The sequence below is a fragment of the Equus caballus genome, chromosome 10, assembly GCF_041296265.1.
Source record: "Equus caballus isolate H_3958 breed thoroughbred chromosome 10, TB-T2T, whole genome shotgun sequence".
In the NCBI taxonomy this organism is placed as follows: Eukaryota; Metazoa; Chordata; class Mammalia; order Perissodactyla; family Equidae; genus Equus; species Equus caballus.
This window is the reverse complement of record NC_091693.1, coordinates 3,485,952-3,503,151: the sequence shown is the minus strand read 5'-3', so window position 1 is coordinate 3,503,151 and position 17,200 is coordinate 3,485,952. Positions and strand designations below refer to the sequence as shown.

Genomic DNA, 17,200 nt, shown 5'->3' with positions numbered 1-17,200 from the left:
ATCTCCCTCTCTGATAGAGGGCGAGGTGACGACCAGCTGACTTTTGGGAACCTGATGATCACTGATAATTAGGGGAAGCCCTGGAGGGGAAGGTATTGGGTTGTTCCAACAATTGCACTCGAAGGTGCAGGTTGTGAGTCGGCTTTCGAAACAACGGGCAAGGCAGATAAAGGCCCTCCTGTCCTGTCCTTTTTGGGTCAGGGTGGGCACAGCCACTCTGTGCTTTATTTTTAGCAAATGTGTGTGGCTAACGCAGCTAGAACCACTGGCGATGTTTCAGGAAATTTATTTAAAATTCAATTTGTACATCGTGACTTCAAGCACTGCTTTTGGGGAAGTGTGTTTTGCATTATGCCATATCAGTTCGGGATTATGGACTCCGAGGGAATATGTATAATTTTTATGCACTATGTTTATTGGCACATTTGTGTTAATAGCCAATAAGATGATATTGCCATCTTAATACCTTACGAGTCTCTGTGACTCTGTGGCTAATGAGTGGGGCCTCTGAGTACCTGACTGAGGGGCAGAAGGAGGCGCGATGGACTCGAGGCTGGGGGAATGACGCTGGAAATCCAAATACTGGCTTGGCAGATTGTGTCCCTGTCATACGGAAGAGAAACCTATAATGCAGAGGGGGAATCTGGGCTTAATCAGGGGACAGACCACCAAGGAGGCATTGACGTGTTTGCACAGCAAAATGACCTTCCTTTGGAGGGAAAAACAATCCCAAAGATATTTAGTTCCCAATTAAATAAAGCCACGTCCTCCTGACTTGCTTCCAGTGACCCTTCTGCTCCTGGGAACCTGGATCTTGCTTTTTGCAGTGAATTTATGGCTACTCCTGGACAGATAACAAGAAGCCAGACAGCTGACCCCCCAACTTTGCCCTGGCTCCTCACTGTGGACCACGCGTGATGATTTCCCACGGCAGAGCTCTCAGGGTGAATTATTCACAGAGATGGCACCAAGAAACAGTGCAATGTTAGTTACATATATTTATATCTTCCGCACAAACATCCCATTAGTGCAAACCACATTCATTGGAAAATTTAAAAAAAAGGAAAACCAAGCCAGCAGGGGAACTTTCTGCTCCAGGGAATGCGTGTTGGTGCTGAGGTCTCTGTGTCTCCTCACAGGTGGCCAGTAGGGAGTAGGGGCTGAAACATGGCCATAGAAGTCATTGCTTTTGTTTGAAGCGCCAGTGCCAAACCACAGCAGTTAAGCAGATTACAGATATTTTTACCTACATTGTCCATGTCCTGTTGTCACTCCATCATCTACCAAAGCCAGGTGATCTGATTGCATTCAAACGTGGGGAAGTCATATGGACAGGCAGCTTCTATGAAGACGGAAGACGGGTCATGGAGCACAGCCGGCGGGCAGAGCGGCTTCAGGCCCCTCTCCTTGGGATGGCATGGCGCTGTCTTGGCTAGAACGTGGTTGACCCAGTGACTATCTGGATCAGAGGAGCTCGAGTCTGTGTTTTGCCTTCGCCCCTATGCAGGTAGCACGTCTGTTTTCTTAATCATCTTTTCATCACCCACGTCACAGGCATGGCGCCCGGTGGGCCCTCACCAAGATTTGCAGAAACTGGGTGGGGGCTGCGGGAAACCTCCACTGCAGCCTGGAAGTCACATGCGCTGCTCTCCCTCCATGAGATTCCAGGGATAACATCCTCTCCGTCCCAGCCCTGCTACTTTGGCCCAAGTCCAGGTGTGTTTTCCCAAGGCCCATCCCTTCTCCTGTGTGCTGTCATGCTAGAAAGAAAGCCGAGAGGCCATTTCTGCAGAAGGTGATCCCCCTCAGGGAGAATCTGCATCTTAATAAAGGAGTCTTGAAGACCAAGCTCTTTGCAGCCACAGGGAGGGGCAGGTAATAGTGACAGGTCTGGCAGCAGGTCTGGCTGCATCTGGTAATATTTTGCAAATCCACTCCCATCCCAATAGTATAAAAGTGTTCATCTAATGTTCACCTGGGATTTTATGGTTTTATTTCGCCACATTTAAATCTCGAATCTGCCTGGGATTACTTTTTTAATGGTGGAATTAAGTATGGATAAGAGATTCATTTTATTTTTTCCAAATGGCCTGTTCATGGTGATGTCATCATTGATTCTGTTGCGCTGTGAAGTTCACACTCACCCTTGGCAGTCACCTCTTTCCTCATCGTCCACAGAGAAGCTGAGATTCAGAGAAACAGTCCTGGTTAAGAGAAGGAGCTTTGGATCCAGTGAGGTCTGGCTTAGAATCCAAGCTCTGCTACTGACCAGCTGTGCAGTGGGAAAACTTGTCTTCCCTCTCTGAGCCTTTGCTTCCTCATCAGGAAATGGGGGTACCACCCCCTCCCTGGCTGGGGTGAGGCCCAAATGATGCATGGATGCACAGCAGGCATCCCCAGAGCTAGCAGGCCCAGAGTTCTCAGTGAATGTGGGTTGCTGCCATTATTACAAATCCCTTTGTATTTTCACTCATTCAATTGAAAGACGAACTGTGGGACCAAGTTGCCCTCATCTTCAACCTCAGTACCTGTCCTCATGACCTCATGACCTCCTCCAAAATGGCTCCTCTTTCCCGTGCAACCACCCAGGTATGCAAGGAAGAAGATACATCGAGGGCTCGTTCTCCTGGGCCTTCCTTGCAGTCCCACCCGCCATTTCCAGTCCATCCCGGAGGCAGCCGGGGAGTGACTGCAGCACGGCTTTAGAATCAGCCTCTCCCCACGACCAGCCCAGCCTTTCTCTCTCCGGCTTCGAGACATGCTGCTTTCCACACACGTGCTGGGCTCCGGGGGTCCCAGGCCACCCCGCTCCCCACCTGCACAGGCTGTCTCCATCCTCCTGCTCGTTTCACCAGAATGCCTTCACCGCCTTCTGTGTCTGTCAATCTCAGGTCTGGTAAAGCTGCCTTCTCGAGAAGACTCCCTTGTCTTCCTCCTTTACCTCCCGACACTTAGTTTCTGCTTCTTCTGTAGCTCTCTGTTGCCTGCACCAGCTGTAGGTGAGGTCCTCCCGGCGGGGCGACACTCCTCACCCCTGAGCAGGGTGCCTGGAACAGTGGGGATTGGTTATAAAAGCCATCATTATGATAACTTCCACATTTGAGGGCCTGCGGATGTAGTAGGGTCAAGATTCCGACCTGGGCCTGGCTCGTTCAGACATCAGCTGCCACAGACTCACCGGGCATGGCCTGTAGGCATGGCGGTCCTGGTGGGAACCACCACTCACAGGCGTGCTCCTAATAACCATCCATTTAATACCCAGCACATGGTCAGGCACTGCATCCAGCACGTTCCAGGCAATAGCCATTTCTGTCCCCATTGTACAGATGGGACATACAGACCAGGAGCAAGGGATAAGGAAAGAAGAGGAAGGAAGGGTGAAGCTGGGAATGGAGCTGACGCTGAAGATGGGAGAAGAGACTGTCTCACTGCCTGCAATCCCACTTTTCACGGGGGAATTGGACACGGATGAGTCTGTGTCTGCCACTTGCCTCCCCAGGTGTCCCCAGGCCTGTTCAGCCGTGACAGGCGGTGCTTAGGGTCGGAGCTCAGAAGCCCAGAAGGAGGGGCCAAAAGTGGGACATCGCCGGCGGCTCTCCCCATCCCTGCAGGCAGCCATAACCTTGTAGACACTCCAAATTTCCCCCTTTTAAAAAATTTCCAATTTAATAACTTTACGTAGGTGTTTTTTAGACCCCATGGTGTTTGCAACAACCGTTATGGCTCTATTATGATAATACAGGAAAGTTACATTATGAAATAAATGCATTTTAGGGTTTTTCCCTGGCAACATAATGTAAGGATCATTCTGCATGTTGGTACTAAAGAATCAAAAACAGTTTAGTCAGTGGATGTGAACACTGTTTCTTGTCATCCAGTTAATGGATCTACTGTAGTATTTGTGTTCCTTCCAGCCCTGCTGCCGTACATCAATGAAAAATTATGTTTTTTTCCTCGGTGCTACAACACCCGTCATCTTTATAGGCAACGCATTCCCCTTCAAGTCGCGCGGTGTAAAATGCCTACCATTCCTCGGCCCCTTCCCTCCCCATCATTTACCTGGTTCTCGGCGATGGAGGGTCAGAGCCTCCTCTTATTAATGTTCTGTGTAATAGAAGTCAGCGCGCCCGTGTTCCTCATGTGGACGCCCAGCAAACAGCGGCTGTTAGTGTGCAAAGGGCAGGCAGGAAGCCTGGCTTTATTTTTTTAACCCTCTTTGTTGACTGCGGCTTGGCAGTCAATTGTAACCCCTCCTTGCATTTAAAGCAAGCCTGCCTGCCTCCCGGAAACAGCCACCAGCCCAGGGCCCACTCGCAGCTAAGACCCGGTGAGTCGGGATGCTGGTCTTTATTTCAAAGCAGAAAGAGCTGGCCTTGCCTCTCTGAGAATTATGCTCCCCGATCAGCAAAATTTGAGAGTCTCCAGGGTGAGCTGGTGAGACCAGGAGAACCTCATTTGAAGGGGAATCGGCCGTCCAAGGTCACACTCTTTTAGGACCACTCGCTGGTGGGATGGCTATGGCTGGGTGTTCCCCCGGGGTGCCTCCAGCCCCCTCGTCGTGCTGAGATCTGCGGCCGCCTCCCCCACAGGGTGGCAAAGCAGAAGTCTGCAGGGCCAGGCAGGGAGCTGACATCAGAGAAATGGGCTGCAGAGGGGCCCTGCTGCCCTGCCCCGGCCCTTGTTGCCAGGTGGGAATGCGACCCCATATTGTTGGTCCTCCGCTGTTTATGTAGAAGTGATAGCACCGGCTTTAAAAAAAGGTGTGGCCTTCTGAATTTTAAATGTTGGGTTATTAAAGTGAGAAATAATTTGTGTGTGCCGAAACCAAGCTGGACCGTGAACTGCGTGCCTCTTTCCACTCCCTGGCCTCTCCCGTGTCCTGGACTTGTGACCCCAGTCTTGGCTTCGGGGAAGGGGAAGGGGGTAAAGTTGTCTGGGTGCCCTCTCACCCGGCCTGCCCTGAGTGGGTTCTCACGGCCTGGGAGCAGTCTTGGGTTGAGCAGCATGAACCATCCCAGTTGCCATGGGGGCCCCCGTTCCTATCAGCAACGCCACCTAGAAGGACGAGCAGGTCCACCTGGGCATCGTCCTGTGCCTCCGGCTGCAGCGTCTGGCTCTGTGCAGACAGTTCCCTCAACGGCGGCTTTGCAGACCCAGCTTTGCAGGGGTCTCGGGAGTTAACAGAGCCTGGGTGCAGACTGGGCAAGAGCTGTGTGGAAGCTCAGGAAGGGGGAAGTGGGGGAAGCTACCCTGACACCATGCATCCCTGGCTGGGAACGGGCCTGTTGGGTCTCTTGTCCTTGCTTGACCACGTGATCCTGTGGCTCGCCTCCCCCGCGTAGCAGGAGCCTAAGGGGGGACCAGCGTTTTCTTCCCTTTCTTCCTGCTCAGTCTCACACCAGGCTTCCCGGCAGATAGTCCATCCGAGCTGCTCCTTTCCTGGGGAGGCGGCAGATGGGCTGCTGGCGTCAGAAAGAGCGAGTGAAGATCAGCCTTTCCTGAGCAAGCGAGCCAAGCGCGCTGGCAGCCCACTTCCAAGGTGGGCGGGACACACGGCCAGGGAGGGGAGGGCAGGAGGGAGGCCCTGGCCTTCAAGGGCCTGAGATGGGCCCCTCAAGCAACACCCCATTAGGCTCGCGGGGCACAGGCAGCAAACATAACCCACTGTAGAAGCGACATTCTTGTGCAGAGAGACAACCGCATCTGCTGGCACGGTGGCTCCCGGGCTCACTGGGCCAGGCTCGGGCCCCGGTGCCACCTCTCGGGAGCAGCGAGGTTCCATTCTGCTGCTTGGTCAGCTTTCTCGAGCTGACCTGGAATGGGGGGCCTGGACCCCAGGACTGAGGCTGAGAACCTCTGAGGGACAATGACCACTGTCCTGGAGGTGCCTGTGGATGCTGTGGGGCTGGGCCAGCGTGTGTGGGCAGTGGGTGGCAGAGCAGTCATCTGGGTCAGTACGAGAGGCCTTATGCTGAGCCCAGCGTGGGCTCTGTCCCAGCAAAGTCCTGAGAGAGTCCCAGAGCGCGGTGGCCTCCTGTCCCATTTCCACGGCCTCTGCTTCCAGAGGTGACGTATGTCACTGTGTGGCCAGGCTGTGCTCACTGGCTCTCTGGGTTCTGCGTGTGTGTCAACCCTGAGCGGCTGGCGGCAGCATGGGGGCCTGGCTTCGTGTCTTTCTCGGGAACACTGAGCAGCGTTGCTGTGCATTGACTTTCCCGTTAGCAGCTCCCCATGCAAGCAGAGGTGGACTCACAGAGTGGGACCTCTGCGAGGGCCATGGTGCTCCAAAGACTTTCCAGGACGCCAGATGACACTGCTGTGGGGCCTGCAGCTAAAGCTGGGGCCTTTCCAATTACGCTGCTGTGGATTTGGGAGGGTTTCTAGGAGACAGTCATTGTCTTCCTCTCCACACACCTTTCTCTGCTCTGCCTGTCCATGGCCTCCCCTCCTGTGAGGCCCCCTCTGCTTTCTGAATCTCCTCCTTTCTGGAACATCCTCGGAGCTCTGTGGAGTCTGCCTTAATGGGACAGGGGTCAGTGAGGAAGGGCCTGTCCTTCATGCCTGTGTCCTCAGGTCCCAGCAGGGCCGGGCCTGCTCAGGGACACCATGTCTCTGCCTGAACGGTGGTGGCACAGAGCGTGGGGATGGACCAGCCTTCACACACGGCCCTTTCCTGAGCTGGACTGTGGGTGGGTGCCACCTCTGGTGACTGTGGCATTTGCCTGCAGGAATTCAAGAGGACGAAATTCTGCCCCCAAACTCTGCCTTGCCAACTGGGTGAGCACAGGGCAAGAGCTATGTCGAAATTCAGAGAGAGGGATTTGGGGCGGCTCACCCAACGTTCTGAACATCTGGAATCCCTGAAGGAGAGACGCTGCTTCAGAGCATCCTGAAATTGGGAGAACCTTAAGGGCAGGAGCCAGGCTTTCTTTGTTCGCCCATCCCTCTCTGATTTCCCTCTTCTCTTCTCTTCCCACGCACTGCCCAGCTACCCTCGTCATCCACACTTGTCTTCCTTAGTCGGAAACAGAAGCTCTGCTGCCCTTCCCTCCCTGCACGGCAGACGTGCGACGTGGCCCTGGAGGAGGCCCCGTGTCCAGGTGAGGCTGCAGGGAGCCGCAGGGCAGGGGTGAAGGGGGAACAGCCCCCGCACCTGGGTCAACCTCTTTGGGCCCTGCACGGGTGGAGATTTGCCGTCTGTCCTCGGAGAATTGCATGTCGCATGCCTGGCTGGCCCAGCCTGACCCGTTGGTCTGTTCCTTTCCAGACTGGAGCTGTCTCTTGCCCCCCAGAGGCCCTGTTCAGCTGAGCGAGGCCTCAGTCCATGCCACTTAGTGTTTCTGCTTCATCTCTTGGACACGGGGCGGCTGCCTCTCTTGAAATCCTGAGCCGAGCGGAAAGCTCCGTTCTTGGCAGATTTTCTGCTGAGGCCGCCCTCCAGCTGAGGAGGAAGGGGAGACCTCACTGTCTGCAGCATGGGGGACACACAGGGACCCCTCCCCGCACAGACAATCAAGGCAGCCTGCAGGGGCCCTTCCGAGGGGACAAGTGTGGCAGGAGCTCAGCAGCACTCACTGACTGGGCTGGTCTGCAGCCGTGGTTGGTCCCACCGTGGCTTTGCGATTTCCAGGGAGCCTCCTGAGAGGGGAGTCCGGCGCCTGGGGTCTGGTTTAGATCAGGCAGAGGGCCAATTTCTTTCCTTTCAGGAGGTCAGCTGTTGGAGGACTGGCTCTGTGTGATCCTCTCTGGGCCTCAGTGTCCTCTTCGATCCATCAGGATGTGAAGGCTCCCTGGCACTGTGGGTAGAGAATGGGGAGATCCTTTGCACTGTGAGGAAGAAAGTGAAACCCACAGTGCGGTGTATCATCAAGGTACCATGAATGTGGGCTTACTCCCATGGGACTGGTGTACTCTTGAGTCCTTGTTCCACTTGGTTCAAATTCATCCATCCACCCATCCATCCATCCATTCATCCATCCACTCATCCACCCATCCACCTGTCCACCTATCCATCCATTGTTCATAGCGTTAGGCACTATGTAGGGTTGCAAGGATGATCGCATCTACGTCCCTGCCTTCAGAGGGCAGGCCTCATAATTATGTGCTTGTTTTTCCTGCCTCCCTGCTCCTTCTGATCTCGTAGGCTGGAGGAGACACAGTTTATTACGTGTTACGCCCAGGCAAAGCAGGGGGAATGCTCAGCGGAGGGAGAGCTCAGTTCTGGCTGGAGGGATTGGGGAAGGCTTCAGGAGGTGCCATCTCAGCTGAGCCTTTGAAGCCTGCTGTGCTGAGGACACGGTGATGGTGAGGCAGGCGTGTCTGGGTGGGGGGCCCAGAGGTGGAGTTGGCGGGTGTCTCTCTGCAGGACCTTCCCTTGAGGGAGAGGCTGTGTTTTGTCCTTCTTTCCCGCCGTGGTCCCCATCCTCCCCTTGGTGGCCTGCAAGTGCTGTCTGCAGACGTTGCTCTCCCCAGTGTGCTTCTGTGCTCATGGAAGGCAAACAGACTCTGTGTGGGAAAAAGTCCTGGACAAGGGTGGCTCCAACACAGCCACGAAGGGGCTGTCAGGGACAGGCCATCTCTGCCCGGACCCCGAGAGAGCCGCTTCTGCGCCCAGGAGGATTCCCCACACCATTAGCATCATCCGCTTCCATAGGTTTCATAGACATGCAAGGACCCCTAGGAGGTCGGGAAGAGGGAGAGGGCGGCCGAGGGTCCCTTGGCGGACCAGGGTTGACCTCATGGGCCCACCTCTGCCGAGCAAGCTTTTGGGTTCACTGGGGAGACTCTGACCAACTTAATGAGAGCGGCGAAGCCGGTTGGGGAGCCCAGTGATTGGTATGCATTGTTTTGTTTCTTTCATTAATTCCTGCTGCCATTCGGGATGCGGGGATGAACAATAGCAGGGGCCTGTACGGATCAATACCAGATTGCTGATAGTGCCTATCTGTTCTTGGAGCAGATTATTTGATAAATGGCACGGTCCATACGTCTTGACAGGTGTTCTCCGTACAGCCCAGACCAAACCGGGTCAGTGGAGCCCCACCACGGGAAGCCAGGAGAGCAGAGAGAATATTTCCTCTTGGGTACAAACCCATACAGAAATGGTCGCCTTTAAGCTCTAGATAACGAGTTTCTAGGAAGAGAGAGAGGAGGACAGGAGGGACCTGGACTTTCCTCCCCCGTTGCATTACTTGCCCTGTGGCTTGGGACTAGCTGGGTCCTGGCCTGGACCTGGACTCTGATGGGGACAGCAGGAAAGGTTTTATTCTGAAGGCAGGGCAGCCACCAATGGGATGATTGGATGACAGGTGGAAGAAGCCACTGGTGCCCTGAGTGGCCCATGCACCCCTGAGGGCTGGAGCCGAGGGCTGCAGACAGTGGCACGAGACCTGAAGGGGATTTCCAAGGGGAGCACGAGGCAGACAGGGCAGCAGCGTGAGGTTGGAGCTCCCGGGGCCCGAGGCAACCATGCTGAGGGGTGGCTGGCATGTCCAGTGGCTGTGCCGTGGCCCAGCAGTTGACACCTCTTTGCATTTCTGCCCCACTGGCCTGGTGTCCTTTCATCCTCTGCATGGTGGGCACGTGCTGCTTCAACACTACAACCGTTAGGCTCTGTGACATGGTCAGGCTCTGAGGTCTTTGTTGGCCTGCCGAGAGGGTTGAGTAGCTGCTGGCCCCACCTCTCTGTCACCTTGTCGAGGGCCTGCCACACAGAGGGTGTTCCCAGAGGCTGGGAGTGAATAAAGGAGGTACCCAGGGCCCCTGGGTCAGCAGCTCACGTGCAGACAGGAGCAGGAGGGCAGGGGACCACCTGAGGGACCACGCTCGGCCCCCACGCCATGGTGCTGGGGAAGCAACTGGGACGCAGGGCTGCCTGGAGAAAGCAGCGCATTGTGGCGGGCATCTGGGAGAACGAAACCCTTCCACGGTGTCCCCGTGTTTGAACCCGCTGCGTCCCTGCGAAAAGGACAGAGCGTTCCTCCTGCTCCATTTAACAGAAGGGAAATCGAGGCCCCGAAAATGAAGTGACTTCTCTGCAGCCACCTGGGACAAGGCCCGCTGAGCTGTCGCTGCCCGCCCACCTCCGGGAGGAACAGCAGCCCGTGGACAGCAGCTGGGATGCCGGTGCCAGGAAGGACTCTGCCTCCTCCGCTGCCTGAACACCCCCTCAAAGAAAAGGGGAAGGTGAAGCTCCCCACGGAGCATCCTTCTTGCAATGGGAGTCCTTTGCCAGGGACTTACCACCGAACGAGAGGCAGTTCCCGGGGATGGTGACCCTCTTCTCCCGGAGAATGCTGGGAGGCTGGGGCCCCAACGTGTGGAAGGTCAGGCGTTATATTTTAGACTTTGCTTTCAAAAATCCCCAACAACTTCCTAAGGAATGATTTGACATCTTTAAGTTCAGCACTGGGCACAAATAAAGCTTATGGCAAAATTAACATAAATCATTAGCATTAATCACGTGGGGTTATTGATAGCCGCACGCGGGCATGGATCACAGCTCTGGCCAAGCAATCCGGCGGGAGATATTTCTTGCAGCTGTCCCGGCCGCCTCGCCACATACGGCGGTGGGGCGGGCTTTCGTCCCTAATTTTCCTCCTCAGCTTGAGCTGTCAGTGACGCCCCTGTTCCCGTTCCCTTCTCCTCACGCTGGGCCGCTGACTTCATCATCTCCTTCTTCCTTTCTTCTCTCTCTTTTTTAGACACCAGATTTCTAGTCCGGGTCAGAATCCATCAATGTCTGTGGCTGTCACTTGTCACGTGACTAGTGGAAGCAAAATCGCCGGGTGACAATTAGCAGAGGGTGGCCCACATAGATCAGCTTCAATTTGGGAGCCTTCAGTTTTACTTACTCATTCATCTCCAAAGCTGAGAGATGCTCCCCTCGCCCCCCGTGACATGGATGCTGGTGTGCTCCTAACTTACAACGAGGAAGAAATGTGCTTTCTCACCAGCTCAAGATGCTAGGGGCAGGGGACATTATAAAATTAGAATAAAGCAAGGAACAGGGCTTTATTGTCACCGATGGCATTTGAAACATACAAGCAGGTCATATGTTATCTTTGTGGAAAAACGATGAGGGAAATTCCATTGGTCTGACCCTACTATAGGTCTCTCCAACCACAGTGCAATTGTGGTTGCATTAATGGGAGTATAGTGTAAAGAACAACGGAGGTGATAGGAAGGCGCTCTCTCCTACCATCCTGAAAAGGACTGTGGAAAGTATTGTGATCAGGAAAGACTGGGAGAGGTTTAGATACATAGGACCAAGGCTATGTGAGAAATGAATAGGGAACATTTAATCCAGCCATATGAGTACCCAGAAGGACCGTGATTTCTGGCTTCCCATATTTCATGAGCTTCCAAAGGAAGAGGGGGCAGAGAGTTCTGAGCAGCCCCAAGGGGTGGGAACTTCAGAGCTATGGATACACGCCCAGAACAAGGGAAATTGAGACTTTGAGCACCGACCACGGATGGTATTGCCTCCAAGGGAGGTGGGGAGTGAGTTCTCCATCAGCCAGAGGTATTCAACATAGGCTATGTGACCACTTGTAGGAGAGGTTGGGGAGGAAATCAACATCACGTCAGAGGACAGAGGAGATGACATTGAAGGCCCTTTCCCCCGACACAGAACTTAGGATTCATGTTTGCACCTGGTTGGAATGATGGAAAGAGAGAAATGACAGAGCAGCCCTCCTCAGCCCCTCTCTGGCCCCTGGGCTGCAGCTGAGCAAGCAGGGCACCAGGCTCCTCCGCCACGTCGCTCACCTTCCCCTTGTTTGCAAGCCTTTGGTGTCGCAAGGCTGCAGCGGCCTCGTGTGCGATGGGATCCCGGGGGCTCTGCAACCTCTTTGCTGAGAACTTGGGTGGGGGCCCTTTCCATGTGCTCTACACACACGTCCCCAGCACATTCCCAGGGAAGCCGCGAGTCTGGCTGGCAGAGGGCAGTTAACCAGCGCCAGGCTTTGCTAGTTCAAGGCAGAGGTAATTTCCAAATATTAAGGATTAAGGTGGCCTTGGGTTTGACGAATAGGAACAGAGGTCAGTCACAAACAGTGGGTTAGTCTGCAAGGCCGTAAGCCAGGGTCCCCACTCTCTGGAAGCCATGAGCTCCCTGTCCTTGGGACCAACACAGCTGCCTCTCCTCACTGCTGTTCTCAGCTCTTGTGGAGCAGTTACTTGGAGTTCAGCCATCTTTATATGTGTCGGAGGGAGGGGATCAGAAAGCGTGTCTGCACTCCAGGACACAGGATTCTGGAAAGGACCTTCTCCATTCTAGAAACACTGCATGCCACGAAGACCGCCACTGCATGCCACGAAGACCACCACTGCGTGTCATGAAGACCACCACTGCGTGTCATGAAAAAAAAAAAAAAACTCTTACTGAATTAAACAAGAGGGAAAATGTTTTGGCTTTTGTAAAAAAAAAAAAAAGTTCCAAGTTAGTTCTGCTTCAGATGGGGTTTGATCCAGCAGATTATGGGCTAGCACCAAGAGCCGTCTTAGTATTGGCTTCATCATCAGCTTCCACACCATATTACCTCCCTCTCCCAATAGCTCTAAGCCCTCCTTTCATGAATGCAAATGTGTCTGGCATTGCAAGCTTTGCATCTACACACGATCTTCAACTACTTGGCCAGAATTGGGTCATTAATTCCAGTGGTCAGCGTAAAGGCATATATCGATTGCCTTAGGACGATTAGTGTCCAACCTTGGTGCTGCCTGTGGGAGTCAACCCCATTCAAATTTCATGACTGAGAACAGATGGGAGCCCTTCACCAAAGGAAATTCAAAAGCATTGTTTCCACCAAAAAATTGAAGAGGGCTGCAGGATGGAACAACTGAAACACACCCACTCAGCCTGGAAGTGTGGAGTCCTTGGAAGACGGTCCCCACCAGAGCTTTTCTCGTCTTGGGCTCCCTGTGGATCTCGGCATCTCCTACCTTTTTCTCCGTCATCTTCCATCCGAACTTGCCAAGTTCAGGCTTTGAAGCATCTTAATTTTCTTGGAGAAATTGAAGGCGAGCAATGCCATTGAGAAAGAGCCGTCGGATGCACACGCTGGATGGGCCACCATTTTGGACGCACCGAGGGAGACAATGCCCACCTTGCGTCAGTGATAAATCTACACAATGCTCCTTTGGGATGGAGCGGGACCAGCAACGCCCCATCGGATACGCAGAGTCTGCAGTCTCACCGCGCCCGGGCAAAGCACTCAGCGAGCTTCCTGCATCTCGATCAGACGAGGGTTTGCGTAGAAGCTTCATCAGCTCCGTGGAGAGCTGCCCACCACTCCCTAGGGCTCGGGGGCGGCCTCGCAGAGGACCGCAATGACTGGCAGTTGCACCATACACAGGCATGAACACGTCCCTTAATTTCATGGCTTAAAGACACGTTAGTTGACCTCAGCATAATTCCTATATTTCAGTCATTTACATGTCATGACTCAGTACTCATTCATTAAATATAGTGCTTTTCAAATGAAGAACGGAGATGAAAATTTTTCTTAATGCTGACAAGTGATATAATTTAGTTTTATTTCTGGCATATCGCGGTGCCCGTGAGCCTGGCCATGGCTCAGGGTCTGTCTGTGGCGCCTTTGTGAGCTCCTTTTCATGAAGGGTTCCATTGGACAGGCCACTCTAGCTAGTTCTGGTCCTGGGGATCGGAGCCGCCCCCAGTTCGATGCTCGGTCCTGCCTGGTTTGAGCTGTTTGGCTCCGTGAGGGGATCATCTCGAGGAAGACACACCTGCTCCAAGGTGGGAGGTGTGGCCGGGGTGGGGGAGGGAAGGTGACGTGGGGAGGGCGTGGATGTCATCCAGAATCTAGGTCCTGGGGCCAGGAGGGAAGCGGGCAGAGGGCTGGAGCTGAGCCCGAGGATGGACGGGCCCTCTTTTCCTCAACAGTGTTTCTTGCTGGCCTTGCAGTCACAGACTGAGTTCAATGGCTCTTCCGAGGAGTGCAGCTTGGGACACAGTGACTGGCACTAGGCGTCCAGGGCGACCTCCCTGAGGGGGCACTAAAAAGCCTCCTTGATCCCGTGGATTTTGCAATACCCTGAAAACGAAGGTTTCATTTTGAAAATTGGAAAATATCCCACTCCCAATAGCAACCCAAACAGTTCTTCCCAAGGCTGGGACTCAGAGACACTGTGTAGTAACCAGTGCTCCTGCCCTCAGGACTCGCTCCAGCAAGGCCCAGCCGTCCCCTTCTGGGGGAGTTCAACACTACCTTCTTGTGATTGCCTTATTCTATGTGAATCTTAAGGGACAGTAAAACCATTTCACTTGATGGCGCAGAGTGCTCGGTAGAGAGCGGAGGAGATGGAATCTATACATTCGGCATTAAGCTTCTAGGGGGCTTTATTTTTTAAGAGACACTTTTTAAAGGAAGCTACCTTTTACATTTACCACCCTACCAACGCGATGGAGTGGCACGCCGCCCTGGACCCGCAGCCGGCCCTGGGTTCGAATCCTCGAGGAAGTCGTGGAAGCAAGCATTGGTTATCACTTAACGTAAAAAAGTCTCGGTGCCACGGAGCGTCTGGTACTAGAGGGGGCCTCTCCCGCTCTGAGAGGGCAGAAGGCATGGAGCATCCTCAGGTTGACTGTTCCCGTGGGGCTAAAGGGGGCAATTTAGAAGTGGGAGTGGGTGCACACAGGCTGCAGTGCGTCTGCAACGGCTCGGGGAGCCCCAGGCTGGGAGCCGGACCTCCTGGTTTTGCGTCAGGCTCTTTGCCTAAGTCGTTCCCTGGCGTGTGTCAGTTTCCCCAGGTGTCACAGGCCCAGATGGTCTCTGATGTCCCTTGTAGCCTGGATAATCTGCCATTTTCTTTGTTTGGACTGCTTTTTGGAACTGCCAGCCAGTGTTTCCAGAGCGCGGGCTGAGCGCAGCCTGCGAGCCTGGGACATGGGATGGGACTGGGCGAGCTTAGGAAGGCTCGGTCTCCTCCTGCACGGGGCCTTGTGGGCGACGACGCACAAGAGGCGCCTTAGCAGGGCTGGGCGGACTCAGTGAGGACTTCCTGGCCCAGCGTCTCGGAGGAAAGGGGTCTGGGCTCAGCCCCTAGCGGTGCTAGAGACTTAAGTACACGCATCGAGGCAACTGATGTCACCCTGAAGGTGGTGTGGTGGATGCCAGGGCCTGATGGAGAGGGAAGCAAAGACACAAGGAAATCACTTGGAGTCACTCCCATTCCATTTACCCCGTCCTGTGACCTCAGTGACCTCACTCAGGGCACTGTCATGCTGGAGAGCTCCAGCACAGTGCAGTGGGTGGGGTCTGCGGGGGTGGGGCCGGGTTGGGGCTGGGGAGGAAGTGGCCTCTCCCCGTCCCAGCCCAGCTCCCTCTGGCACTCCTGGGCCTGGAGTGACCAGGGCCACACTCAGCTGAATTTGGAGCTCAGAGTCTTCCTCTGGAAAGGCAGCTAGTGTCCCTGCAGGTGGTGTTTCAGGAAGGGCTTGCTGCTGAGTTGTTCCCCAGCTCCGGGGGGTTGAGTCTCCCCCTTCTTGTGTGCACACTGTTGGCCCCCTCGTGGGCTGCACAGCTTACAGCAGAGCTGAGAGGAGGTGTGGACTGTCTTTGGCTGCACCTAGGCAGTCAGGGCTCTGCCCACATCCATGGGCCACCAGGGTCCACGTTGGTGGTCATGACGGGGCTCCTCTCTCCTTCCTCATCATCCACCCACAAGCTGGACGAAGGCCAGCCAAAGGGCTCAAAACGTTGGGACGTTTCCAGTCTTCATTTTAGCCTCAAAAGTGAAAAATGTGCCGATGATTTTCTTTCTCCCCTCTGTCCAAATTCTTATTTTCTGGGCCCCAGGACTGGCTGTGTAGAGAAGTGGTTAGGGACAGATTCGGGAGCTTGGGGCCCAGCAGGGAGCAGATGGAACCCTCACAGGGGCCCGTGGAGAAGGGTTTAACGAAAGGGCCAAATGGAGTGGGTGAGGGTTAGGAGTCCGTGGTGCGGGGCGGTGGGGGCTGCCCTGGCCTGAGTGCTAAGGGACAGAGCAGCTTGGAGCCAAAGACAGAGAGAGCTGCACGGAGCAGGTCACCAGCACTAGCATCCCCACCAGGGGAAGCAGGGAGAATGACGACCCCGCCTCTCTCTCCCCACCCCTCACCTCTTACAGGGGCTCCCAACGGCTGAACCCGGCTGGAGGCCCAGGACGCCGTGGAGGGGCAGTCTCTGTGCGGAGAGAGGATCTGGAGAGGCACAAACCCCCAAGCCCACGGCAGACTTGCGTAAGTCACTTCACCTCTGTGTGTCTCAGTTTCTTTATTTGTAAGATGGGGAATAATGATGGTGCCCATCTCATAGTGGTGAAAACGACATGAGACAATGTGGGCCAATCCCTGAAATGTAATTGCAAGGAGTTCACATGTATTTAGGAAGACCCATGTTCTGTGCTGTACGCTGCTCTAATCGAGGCCTTATACGCGGCAGCTGAGTGCCATGCTCTGTGTTTGAATCCTGGCAGCTTGATGTCTGAGAGCTTGCTCTTGACCCCTGCCCTGTACCATCTGGCCTTGGAGTGGGCTTGTGATGGTGAGTGTAATGAATGACTTGTTGAGGAGGACTGAGCGTGATTCAGGGGCCGCCTCTGAAGACCCAGGCTGGCTGCGTTAGTGGGTCTGTGCTGTGGGGAACCTGCGGGCAGAATCCGAGACGGGTCTGTGTCAGGTGGGGTGGGACCCCGTGGAGGCAAGGGATGCAGGGAGAAGCAGTGACCCCCAGCTGCTGGGAAGGAGAGGCCTCCTTAAGCAGGATGTGAGGCCTTCAGCTCTCATTCTGCTTCTTGTATGTGTGTGTGGGGGCGGGGGGCAGAAGTCCCCAACCTTCCTAATGGTCCCGGGAACAGAGCCGTCTGAAGCTTGGCTGCTTAGACTCAGAGTCCAGTCTTTCTTGAGAAAAAGTCCCACTACTATGGGACATGTAGCTCCCTTCAGCTGGGCAGACCCTCCACCTTGGGGAGGCCGGGGGCCAGAAGCGCCCGCAGCCCTCAGGAGGGGAGCTGGTGGCTGGGTCTGTCTGGGCACCAGCTGCACCCCTTACCTATGGTTCCCTGAAAAACAACCAATGTGTTTTGATGATTTCTGAAGAGTTTAAAAACAATATACTTAATTGCTATGAGTAATTTCAGAGCTCATTAATGTAATAAATCTCTGGAGAGAAATATTCTTAGTTAACGATCAGCA

General features: G+C 54.5%; 1 long non-coding RNA gene across 2 annotated transcripts in view; it reads left to right on the top strand.

The window, feature by feature from the left end:
* LOC138915692 (uncharacterized) overlaps window positions 1–17,200 on the top strand; it is a 170,535-nt gene that overhangs the window by 116,741 nt on the left and 36,594 nt on the right. The window contains exons 5-7 of one of the 2 annotated variants that reach the window (XR_011421805.1): window positions 6,989–7,100; window positions 7,707–7,871; window positions 16,135–16,246. This is a non-coding gene — a long non-coding RNA (uncharacterized lncRNA). The remainder of the gene's footprint in view (window positions 1–6,988; window positions 7,101–7,706; window positions 7,872–16,134; window positions 16,247–17,200) is intronic. The other variant, XR_011421806.1, reaches the window with a different exon arrangement.